At 39.4% G+C, this 13,230-nt stretch overlaps 1 long non-coding RNA gene across 2 annotated transcripts in view; it reads left to right on the top strand.

Moving 5' to 3' along the window:
* The window catches only part of LOC140068791 (uncharacterized), a 79,183-nt gene that overhangs the window by 33,446 nt on the left and 32,507 nt on the right, over positions 1 to 13,230 (top strand). Inside the window, exon 2 of one of the 2 annotated variants that reach the window (XR_011848562.1) lies at positions 12,779 to 12,821. The exons of the other annotated variant lie outside the window; for it this stretch is intronic. This is a non-coding gene — a long non-coding RNA (uncharacterized lncRNA). The remainder of the gene's footprint in view (positions 1 to 12,778; positions 12,822 to 13,230) is intronic. 2 annotated transcript variants of the gene reach the window in all.

Raw genomic sequence — 13,230 nt, 5'->3', positions numbered from 1 at the left:
AAATTTCCAATTACATCAGGATCACTGAGACAACACACTTTACAAGATGTAAAAAAATGGAGTTATTGGAGTTATTGGAGGTTAACATTATTGGTATTTTTTGACAATTCTCTGTCCTTAGAACAAGTTATTAATTTAATCCAGTGAGAATGAGTAAATTCCTTATGAGAAATATGCAAATAAGTTTACCAGGATAGGACAAGGAAAACAACGCATCTTTTGCTCATTTGTAAGGTTGTCCCCTTACCATCAAGCATGACTTTCGGGAAGCCTAATGACATGATCATTAAAGCCAAACCAAAATTCGCGATCGGTTTTGGCCCATTGGCCTGCTTGCACGTGACAGAAATCAGTGGGCGTGCCGTCGGATAACCCGACGTATTCGGACAATGTGTGGGATTTAACATTTAGAATTGTATCACAAGACACGCATTTACAAGCACTGGGAAGAAGAAGGTGAACTCCAGCGGACCGTGGCAGGGAAGCGATGGATGCAGGAACTCGTGTGCATGATCTTCATGAATCACGCCGGACTTCATCCTCGTCGGACTATCCGAATCGGGGATCGCAACTGGACCAGGTAAATAAATTTGCCCCTATGTGTCTAACTAAATGACTAATTTGTGCCTAATTTGCACAGGGGCGAGTTCCTTCCACTTGAGCAATTCAAATGACTTGAGAAGTACAGTAAGGATTTAAATAATAACATAATATTATACAAATGAGACCATTTTCCAGGTGCCTGCTAATTTATCTAAATATAACTAAAAAAAATCCGTTATAAGCATATTATTTTTTTTTTAAGTTGAAAGTATTATCCTGTTCTACTAAACTAGACTTAGTGGCTCAGACAATACACCAACACGGTCGTAGGCATTGTGCCTATTAATTTGTACAGTAGTTAAGAGGATTGATTGTTTTATTTCATAGAATTGCCGCAATGATAACGCAGAAGGTGTCGTACTTAATAGCAAGAAAACAGTATGCCACCTAGAAATTCCCTTCACAAGGTTTCACAGGATCTAATTTTTTTCCTTTAACCCTGAAATTCAATTATTCTTTCATAAACAGAATAATAATTATCTGATTAATCCATGCCATGAAATCACTTCATTTGTCAGCAGCTCTGGAATAAGAGTATCGACTGTTTTACATTCCCTATTAGAAAGAGTGGGGCAGAGTAATTTAGAAACTTGAGAATAATAACAGCGACTTACAGGACAATGTCGTAGCATTAAGGAGACTTAAGGTGCCATTTTAATGCCCAGGGTATATTTTTAAGATTAAAATACAATTACTCATAGCAATAAACACAGCAAATATTGTTATGTTAGAAAATGTATTTATGATGAGCAGGAAATTAGGGGGAAAATAAGCAACTTTGAGAAAATAGTTAGAATGGAAGATTTTGGAAGTGATAATAATTGATTTGGTGATAGTAGCTCTCTACCTGAATTTACATGCCATGACCTAGGAAGAGTGGCATCTCAACTAGCATCCAGTATTCAAAGTATTATTGTATACACCATAACTAAAGACAATTAAAAATGCACCAGCATTATAAGTGGTCCATGGTAGATCCACCTGTTAAAGGTAGGTGAGGTCCAAAAACTTATAGTCCTTACTGAGACTTCGCCAATTAAGGCCATGTTGCAGGCGTGTGGAGACTTATAGCCATTGATGCTCCAATGGGGGTTTTTAGGAAATATGTAAATATGTTTTCCAGGATGGGATAAGGAAAACATATTTTCATGTTTCCCAGAATCAGAAGCAGTGGAGCATCAATGGCTGTAAATTATCCGTACGCCTGCTGGTATTAATTGGCAAGGTCTCTGTAAATTCTTACTTCCCCTCACCAGTCAAAAACCTCTGACTAAGCTAAAGCAGTTCCCTACACTGTACTGAAGAGCTGCAAATGCATTGAAACTATGCTGTTTACAGTTGGGAATCTATTCCTTTTGGAATAGATATACTGGTCTGGCTTTCTGAAGAAGTTATGCTTGATTTTTATTGGGCTGCCTTACAAGGTAGCTAAGAGGCAATATTTCCTTATCCCATCCTAGAACACATATTTGCATATTTACCTGATGACATAATCATTTGTAGTGTAAGGAAACATGTTCAGATTTTTTTAAAGTCAACCTATAAAGAGTGATAAATAAGAGAGGCTATGGTCTCTTTTTTTACTACTTCTGTATAAAATGCATCAAAAAACTAAATGTTTGTCCTGATGGTCAAATTTACTAATTAAGCAAATTGATTGAGGCACAAGAGATCGGAGCAGTTGTCCCATATCGTGGAGAGATACAGGAATCCTACAGGAAACTGGTTGTTAAAATAAGTTGGACCTATTTTGACACTTGCTTATGTCCTCCACAGGATACTGATAGTGTTTCAAGCTAAAGGATAGCCGACTCACTTCTCTACAATTCTTAACAGAACTGTGCTTTAGGGAGCCCAAATCCATGTGCCGTCAATCCAGATGTCCCAGGTAAACCTTCCAAGAGATAACCTCTGGCAAGCTGGAGAGTCACATAACAAAATATGAGGCAGGGAAGGGCACTGCACTGCATAGCACTGGAAATGGTGGGGTGCAAAGTTCAAAAGGCCATCAAAAGGGCTAGTTTGACTTCTTGGTTGAGCTTCCCATGGATGATAGCAGGAAATAAAAGTTGTTTTTACAGGCATGCAGTGTTGTCAAGTTATAAAACACCGTCAGACCACATCAATGATGCCAGATAAGGTAACGAGAGGGAGGCGGTGGCAGCGTGCCTGGAGCGCTGTTCATCTTGTCCCTCTGCTCCATGCTGCTAATTATAAGTTTCTTTTCTAGGTGATCCAGACGTGTCAAGCTTAGCAGTGCAGGGTACGCCGGATCCATGAATGTGCACCAGTTTGCACTGCTTTTGATAAATGTGGGCCATTGAGGGAGATTTAGCAATATGTCCCACTTAAGACCAGTGTAGAACTGATCTTCTGCTGCACCAGGTTTATCACTGTGTCTGATGCTTGATAATAAATCTGGAATGGTTTAGGACTTAATTTTTTACATGCTAGTTTACTATTTGTTGTCTCTGTGCAGTTTTTTTTCGAGATTATACAGTGGCTTGAGACTGTTGAGTCATACTCTGCACCATTTATAAGTTGGTCTAGTTCAATGTGCATTTATTTGGTGCAACAACTTACAGAACTGTTGCTGTGAAGTCATACCCCTTTTATTAACGACCATGCCCCTTTTGCTCAAGTAGGGGAAGTAATAGATGTAGCAAAAGACATTTCAGACAGTTTTTTTGCACAAATTACTACAGAATTCTGACCTCCTACCAACTATCACAGGGGTAGGGGTGATAATTTCAAGACATGGGACATGGGCACCTTGCAGTCAAAGGAGCACATTTACTAAGTGTCCGCGAACCGCATTTTCATTGGGTTTCATGACTTTTTCAGTTTTGCGCTGCATTTAACGGGGGTTTTTGGTGCACACAATCGGATTTTGGTGCAATCACCTGACTTTCATGTGACAAATTGGGGGGCGTGGCCATCGGACAACCTGATTGATTCAGACTAAGCGCAGGATTTAACATTCAAAACTGTGTCGCAAGCCATGCTCTTACATGCACCGGGAAGAAGATGGTGAACTCCGGCGGACCTGCAGGAAATTGGATTCATGATCTTAGTGAATCGCGGCAGCTCCGAATTCTCGTCAGACAATGCACCGCGGGGATCGAGACGGGACGGGTAAGTAAATGTGCTGCATTGAGTCAACCAGGAAATACTCTGTATATCAATTTGTTCTAGAGTCAAATGTAAGGCCATCTATCTGACAGCAAATTGTGTCCAAAAATGGGTTAAGCAACAGGGCGGTGATTCCAAGCAACAAATCAAAGAAAAAATATTGTTGCGTTGTAATGACCCAAAGTCAGGACCTCAAGCAAACTGAAATACTGCTGGTGAACATAAGATAATTGTTCATAAACAATGTCCAAAAACCTCAACAAACTGAAGTGACATCGTAAACAAAAGTGGGCCAAATCTCCTCTATGAAGATGTGCAAATCTAAACTTCATATAAAAACCTAATACTTAAAGTTTTAAATGATAAAGGTGGTTCTATGAGTTATTGAATCATAAGATGGTGTGTACTTAGTTTTCCACTCATGGCTTTTACATTTTAGTTGATTTTTGATAAACAATGACTTGGGGCAATCTATGAAGTTTTGTAGATTGTACATAATGTACATATTCGGCCACATTTGTCTAAAAAATAATGAGTTCTTAGCATGTAGTATGTGGTTTCCATCTCTTATCCAGTGTCAAAGTTATAGTCATTTGAGCCAAACAAGATAAGAAGAGGAAGTTGACATCCACATCTTCATTTGGTACACAAGAACACCTAGTGCTCCACTTATCATATCTGTTTGCGTTTTCCAGGTTACCTTGACCGTAACCATTCTGAGACGTCTGAAATGGGTAATCGTTCTTCCGGAATTTGATTACAATCAGAAAGCCCCTTACTATGTCAACTGTCTACTTTGTGCAATTAAGAAGGCCATTTTTTGTATTTATATTCTCCTTTTGGCTATCCAGAAGACAAACCGTCTGAACCACAAGAGTTTAGACCGTGAATATGAAGTAACTAGGGCAATGGAAGGCCCTAAAAAATAGCTGTGGTTAGTGGCTTGTGGGAGGGAGGTGGGATAGATGGATGCATCTTGCTTTTAATCAATGTGATAATCAATCCCACATGCAACCTCTTTACTTGTTTCATTTATGCAACTTCCCATAGTGCTGGCCTGGATTATTATTTTTTTTTTTGGTTACTTATTTTTTCCTTTTTCCCTCTGTCCATTTTTTAATATAAAAATTGATCTTCAAACAGCAGTTTAACTCGAGACAGAATGTTTACTGGTGCACTTTGGGTTGATGAAATGCACATGTGCCTGGAGTTTCTATATAAGGTCCTGGAGCCGCTACCTCAGCAATAGAAAGAAATGAGCAAGTATGGACCATAGACAGTTTTCCTTTATTTTAGGAGCTTGTGAGATTATGCCTATAAGCTGTAACTTATTCTAAAGCTTGGCTCTAATCGCTTTAACAACAGCACAACCAATGGATAGGAGTTGAGATGTTTTCTACTCTACTTTACACCTATTAATTTTTTTTTAAAAAATAAGCAGATAGCTGTATGATGCAAGTGTAATATGTGTAACTGTGCTTTTCTGAGCTTCATATTTATGTTTAGCAAGATGCTTTTCGGATTAGTAAAGAACATTGCAGAACAAAGTAGATGAATAGATGATGGGTCTATGAGGTCAAGGTCACTTAATACAGCGGTGAACTCCTGGGATTTACAAGTGCCTTGGTGTCCATCTATAAGCTAAGATCATATATTCAGATTTTAATGCAGTTTTTTATAGCCCAAACCTGATGATCATATTGTGAAAGCCTATAAAGTATGTTTTAAATCCATTCCTAGTTTTAGGACATCAAAAAACCTTTGTGTTCATTCCCTTAATGATGGCTACTATCATTTATGATGTATATAACAAATATGAGCAGTCATTATATGTCACATGTAAAACCCCAAAAATTCTAATTCTGCCTCTTATAACCAGCGATGAACCCTTGGGATTTACTGTGTCTCGGTTTTCTGAAGAGAGTCACAATCTACTGGTGTGACTCCTCCACATGTTGTTGTAAGTGTGCATGCGAAAGATATACGCCAAAGATGGCCACTGAACTAAAAAATGTAAATAATGATATGACTATAAATAATTGAAGAGACATATATGACATTAAATAACAATGCCATATTAGAATGAATTAAGCAAAAAAGAAATGTAAATTTTAGCTCAATTTCTTAAATCTTGTCACACTCCATTCCTCTTTGAACACCTTGGACCACCCAAATTTAGAATTTATGAAGTACATTATGTAAGTCCAGCAACCGACTTAAATAGTAATAATAATAACAATAATTGTTAAAAAAAAAGCTAAAAAAACCTTTTAAATCTCTCTAGGAATCAATGAATGCACACACACAATAAAACCCCACCCTCCTACATATTGAAGCGGTTACTTTGCATGAAAACACATTTGGCTTCTGCAGACCATTTCCATGTGTGCTTGTGGCATTTCTCAGTCATCTACCATCATTAAAATGTCACTTATTGGCCAACTCGGCCCATCTTTTATTACTTCTCCAAGTCCTACGTGGACATGAAACTATAGGACAGTATTTCCAGTAAACAATTACAATTAAAAAAAACATTTCTTCATTTCAATCCAAATAGTTAATTGAACTCAAATGTGAAACTGATACAATTTCTATAATGGGCCTTTGAAATTCTTCAGCTTGAAGTTTGTCACCGAAACAAAATCTGCTGAGAGGAGAAATGCTTGTACCAGTAGTATCACACCATTGCTCAGGGCAGGTAAAGTAAACAGGATTTCCTTATTTCTTTTTTAATTGTACTTTTTATTTTAAAAAATGTAGAATATTTTGACACAATATGAACTCTACGTATGAAGGTGCTGATTATAGCAATATAGTGATTTTATTACAGCAGTATTCAGGCAAAACCAGGTTTTACAGTATCTTCCACAAACTAATGTAAAACACTGTCCAGTATTCTGCTGTATGAGCTTATGAGTGTAGAAACAGTAGCTCTTCCATCTTAAGACCAATTTTACAAAAGAAACATTGAGAAACATTGGGAAACCCTAATACAGGTTTTACACTAGAGTCCATGAGCTCCAAGTTGCTTGTTATCCTTATAAACCTAACCTATTCCATCTGTCAGGGTCCACGTCACAGATCCAGGGTACAACCGTGCCCCTCTCCATGCCGCAGCTCCCCCCTGGCCCGGACTGACCTCTCCACGCTCCTGCTTCTATCCGGCCTAGGCCACGTGTGTCCCAGCTCCCTAGGGTGCATGCGCCGGCTCTAAAAAATTTAAAGGGCCAGCGCATTGCTGATTGGCACTGGCACTTCTGGGTTTCCTAGAAGTGGCAGCTCCCATCACTCCCCGCTGGATCTTTGAGCTACTTAGCTATAGAGAAAGCTTCCTGTGAGTTCCAGTACCTGTTCCTGTGCTTTCCTTGCCTTGCTGACCCCGGAACTGAACTCTGACCTCTGCATCTCTGTTGCCTGCCCCGTTTGCCAGCCTGTTTCTAACCACGAGCATGGCCTGTGTTTCTGTATTGGCTGCCACCGCAGGCTAGTCGCACCTGTGTGACGACCTGGTGGTACCCTGCCACAGCAAGACCATCCCGCTTTGCGGAAGGCTCTGGTGAAGGCCAGGTGCCGGCTAGTACCATCTCCCGTGGTGGTCCAAGGGGTCCACTGACCTTGAACCCTAACACAATCTTTCAGTGTTTGTTCATTACATAGAAATTAATTAAATTTATAGATATGAACAATAAGGGTGAAATAAGGCAGAATAAAACAAAACTTTTAATTATGCAAAAAATATTAAAATACTACAGGCCGTGGAACACGCTCCATATAACATACAGATGCAGAATAATTGAACAAGTACAATGCACAATGTACAACAGGGAAGATCACACATACAGTAAATGTAGCAATAAAGCGAAAAGATCTTACCCATATGAAGTAAGCAGAAGCCAAAATGATGAGCAGGTACATAGAGTTACTGTTGCCATAGGGGGTCCAAGACCAGGAGTAGATGAAGGCACTGCATCTAAGTCTCCCTGTTACTGCTCTGTCCCTGCTCCCCAGAAAAGCTCTCGTCCTGACAAGGACAGTCTCAAGGAGTCCCTATATACTCAGACGTCCCTAGGTCTGCCTGCAAATGCCCTCTCAATGCGGTACCAGACCCCCCAGAGGAGGATCTTTCATCAGGGGAAAATAAAACAGAGCATGAGCATCAAGCTGGTCAAGCCAAGGACAGCGGTCCATAGGAAAACACAGTGGTGTATATTAATGGCGATAGACGTAGCACAGTCATTATAAAGCAATTTTAACAGTGCACAAAGTCACTAACAAGTTATAAGAAATAAACTATAGGTAAGGTCAATAATCAATGAGTCTATAATCCAAAAAATAAGGTTTTGTTTCATCAATAGACAATCCAATGCTTTTTACTAATTTTGGCGTTTAATCCTTTTTGTATGACCACCAGGATAGATAAACAGAGATGGCGGAGATAAATACCCTATATGTGTTAAAATTAAGACATAAAAAACCTTTACCACTTATTTTGGTGTGCTGCCTTTTATGTGACAATACAGAGTTGTATGGAGATACTAGCATAGCTCTGTTATGCTCTCTATCCTAATACATGTGTGGTGGCTCCCAAAACACGTATAATTATTGACCTATCAGTACTACTACCCTTATCCTGTATCCACAATCTCTATTCGTAATTCCTTGCCAGCCCTGTGCTAAGCCACAGGCAAGTAAGACAAAACAGACAAAGAGATACAAGACCGGCAACAAGGCAAAGTCAGGCAAGTCAAGATGATGGCGAGATACAAAATCATAAGGCAGAAGAGTAGTCAAGGTTTAGGCAAAAGATCAGAATCAAAGCAGAATAAATAAGACAGAAAGTGCAGGATAAGTGCAGGACTCCAGCATTATCACAGGATTGCGTGCACAAATATTCACTTCTCAGAGTGACTGCTCTCCTGTCCATAAAGTGGCCATCCAAAGAACATTACACCCAGATGTGGTTCCCAGTCAGAGAAACTGATCTGCAGGAGCTTGCACCAGCAAAAGCCAAGGAGCAAGGAAGGAGTTTTTACTCGTGGTAAACTTCTTTTTTGTTTGTAGGCCCACAAATGTGGTATGGGTGTCTGGGGTATATATCCAACAGTATGACCCCCTGAAGCTGATTCTGTGTGTATTTTGGAATATGGTCTTTAGGGTCAAAAATATACTAAAATTCCTTTACAAATTGTTGGGATGTTTGTTGCAGTTTTTACTACAATACTTTTCTCTTTTTGTTTTCTCCAGTACTTGCTAACCACAGCAAAAAGCAGGCACATTTGAGGAATATATTTTCTGACAGACAATTAAGTGCGGGATTAGAAGAATAGAAAATCTTTAAATTAATCCGCACTTTGCTCATCGCATCTTTTACATAAATTAACAAAAAGAGGAGGCCCATAAATGATTCAGTGGATGGAGTCCATTAGCAGTGTATAAAGCGGGGTGCCCTCTGTTTGTTTATCTCCATGATTTGGCCCCTACATTTAGATTGCCCACAGCAAATTACAGTTTCAGTGTTTTTAATGCCTCAGGAGATCCAGAAAATTATTAATTGATGTTTTCCCCTGCTGGATATCATTACTCTTGACTTTAACAAAAAAAAAAAGTGTAAGAATTGGTTAAGCAGCCGCTCACCGACTGAGAAATGAGTCTCTGTGGTGCCAAGAAAAATGTCTCAGCTCATACAGCGACAATTGAACAAAGTCCTTAATATTTAACAGGATCAATTTTAAATAAGAAATATTTTATAGGGGTTTTTTAATTTTATTTTTTCTTTACTCTGAGGATTTAAATATCTTCCTGTCAGAATATATAAGTGTACAACAGTCAACACTGAGGAGGAAATTAGTATTATGTGGTGAGGGCTAATGGTAAAAATTTAACTACAGAATTTAAACTATAGAAAAATGACAAACAGAAGTTTATTTATTTATTTAGTGATTTAGTGGTAGCATTAACCTTGCAGGGAACACTTCTATTGTCCTTTATTGTCCTTAGTTTAGGTTTTGTCCTTGCATGTCTATTTCTGGATTTTCCTTATAACATAATGATTTCCATCTTGGCATATTCATGGATGTGAGTCATGGAATTCTTTGATGCCTTAGACTGAATGTATCTATCTATCTATCTATCTATCTATCTATCTATCTATCTATCTATCTATCTATCTATCTATCTATCTTCTCATATCAATTTCAGTATTTCAATACATGTAAACAGTCATTTGTACACATTTATGCACTATATATATTGCACATTTGTACACACTCATTCAGTATACACACACAGTATGAACACTGATAGTAATAAGGACCATGGACACAATGGGGCTCATTTACTTACCCGGTCCTGTCGCGATCCCCGATCTGGACAGTCCGACAAAGATGAAGTCCAGCGCGATTCATTAACATCGTGCGCACGAGATCCTGTATCTGTCGCTTCCCCGCTGAGGTCCGCCGGAGTTCACCTTCTTCTTCCCGGTGCTTGTAAGTGCGTGTCTTGCGACACAATTTACAATGTTAAATCCTGCGTGTTGTCCGAATCCGTCGGATCGATCGACGGCCCGCACCCTTATTTGTGTAGCGTGAAAGCCGGCGCCAATGTGCCAAAATCCGATCCAACAACCCTTGATAAAAGTGGGGCTAATCAGAAATCATCGGGAAACCCGACAAAAATGTGCTCTGCGGACCCTTAGTAAATGAGCCCCAAAGTACCACCCAGATCAAACAGATTGTTCCCAAAATCAAATAATTACTTTGTGTACCCCTGATGAAGCAAGGTGAAACACGTGTCGGGTGGTGTCCACCCTTTGATCTGTATATACCTGTGTATGTGTCCCTTGTCCTCTGTTATTTGTGTAATTTGCAATACTTGTTTGTAAGCAAATAGTAGACCTTCCATACCTCTACCTACCTCTAATCTATATATTATGTATATTGAGTTACACACAACATAAATTCATAAATTTGATCCCTTAAGAGGGCTGTTCCGGTGCACAGTTGAACCGTGCATCACTTTTATCATGCAGAGTCAGAAGTCAGAGACAGAAGTGTGTCACATGCCCCAAGTTAAAGGTGCACCAAAAATTGTTGGTGCACCTTGACGGAGCAATGCAGAGGGCGTCAGATTTATGAAGAACGTGAGTCACAAATCATGCATCTGGCGCCCTCTGCACACTATACAGGCAAACTGCACATAGCGCCGTTTGTTTTTGGTTAATGTTCCCCACTGCATGCTACATACACACATAGATTAATCAAGATGCCTAAGAGTAAGAATGTGCTTAGTTGCCCATGGCAACCAATTACAGCTCAGCTTTCATTTTACCAGTGCTCAAGAATATTTTAAAGTGGAGCTGTAATTGGTTGCCAAGGGCAACTAAGCACATTCTTACTCTTAGGCAGCTTGATAAATCTGCCCCATATAGAATATATGCATTATATACACACATACAGTATATTCAGCATGTACAAAGAGATAGCCTATATACACACACATACGGAAAATACACACACTTACAGCATATGCACACATACAGAATATGCAGACACACATATACAGCTTACACACATATGCAGCATATACATGCCTTATACACACATACATTTATACATACACACATATACAGGATATATACACATATACAGCATATAAACACCATATACACATACAGCATATAGATGCACACATACAGATATTCACACATAACAGACAATACACCCACATACTCATCATAAACACACATAGCATATCCACTCATACACACTCATACATGACTCACAGTCGTCTTATCCCAGTGGGGTGTCAGATTTGATTTCATGTAGACCAGTAGCCCAGTGGCCACATAGGAGAAGTAGATAGCAGGAAGCAGAGATGGGAGATCCCTAGTCCTATCGTCCTGCTGTCACTTCCCCAAAGTGTCTTCTCTAAGTTGTTGGCTCAGGTGTGTACTATAGAAGATGTTATAAACATATTACGCTGTACTATGTGCAGCATAATAAGTATTTACAGGTGCACATGGTCCAATCTGTAGTGTGGCAGGTCGGATGCTGGGCCCTCTGACACTGCGGGCCTCTTATCAGCTCTATGGCTGCTACCCCTTTAGTTACACCTCTGTTATCTACTATCTACCTAAAAAAAAACAACAAATAGGTAGCACTTCAAATATTTAAGTATAAAAGGTACTTCTTATCTATTTTTTTATCTAGTGCTTGTTATTGGCTATAACATTACAAATAGAACATCTAGGCCCCACATTACTTTCAAAGTAATTCATAAGAAGGCATGTATCATGACCAACAATATTTAAGTCTTGACACCCTCTTGCCCCAGAACAGTGTGTGTGAAGACCTTGTCATAAATTAGGAGCATGACCTTGGTAGGCTTTGCCACAATTGACTCCTGTAGAAGACTGGAGTTATTTGCAGTGAACTTCCAACCCAGTAAACTGGGGTGAAAGTAGATAAATCTGGTGGACGCTGATTGTCAGAGAATTTACTTGGACAAAGTGAAATTCAATTTTTCTGGCAATGTGTGATACTGAAGTTCTGAGACCAGGAAGCCACCATGGCCTGGTCCTTCATCCTTTACAACATCATCCTGAAAGTCAGAGAATTTTGCCACAAATGGCACAAGGCACCAAACCATGGCACCAGGTTTCTACAACCTCCAGGTCACTTCTCGTAGCACCAGAGTCATCCCATTTCTTTTGCCAAGACCATGCTAGGATCCTAGAACATGTTGTAGGAAAAAGGAATGGGAAAAGTTTGGGGTTCCATGCCTAGACCCGGAGCTCACGGAAGCCCTTTCCGACCTTTTGGAGCCCTTTTCAGCATGGCCTCGTCTTGGTTTTGGCTCAAATCTTGGCAGATCCTCAGAGCTAACAATGATTATGCTGAGAATCTTGGAAAATTTCCCCTGAAACCTGCAGAATTATGAATGCAGCTATGGAGTAATATATAACCTGTAACTTGGCATCAGTATAAGATAATTAACATGATGTATGAATAATGTGATTTAACATTTTTTCCTATTTGTTCTTTAGGAGAAGAATAACTTTGGCACACTAGGAGACAGGACCAATGCAGGTGAGAAGCTGAGGTCTAGTAGATAGACATTATATGCTACACTTTTGCATAGAACTGTCTATTTAACTGTGCACAGATGTTAGAGTGAATGAGAAAGAATCATTTGTAACATTAATAACTATACCCATATCTATTTTGAGGTTAAGGTAAATTCAGTCCCGCAAAATTCTAGCCCATACTACCTGCGGCACTTGTGGTGTTCTTCTGAGATCATAGAATCTGATGGAACTTTGAGCCACCAGTGAAGGTGTAACACTTGTGCCTGAGGCTTGCAGATGATGTTAAGTGTTTGTGTATCTTATTTCCATATTCACACCCTCCATAGATTAACGTCTTTTTCAAAACCATTTGTGGTACGGAAGGTTCCAGGTGGATTGGAAATAATTGTAATTAAAAGCGGCAAAGTAAA

The sequence above is a fragment of the Engystomops pustulosus genome, chromosome 7 (assembly GCF_040894005.1).
Source record: "Engystomops pustulosus chromosome 7, aEngPut4.maternal, whole genome shotgun sequence".
Classification (NCBI taxonomy): Eukaryota; Metazoa; Chordata; class Amphibia; order Anura; family Leptodactylidae; genus Engystomops; species Engystomops pustulosus.
This window is presented reverse-complemented; position numbering and strand designations above follow the sequence as displayed.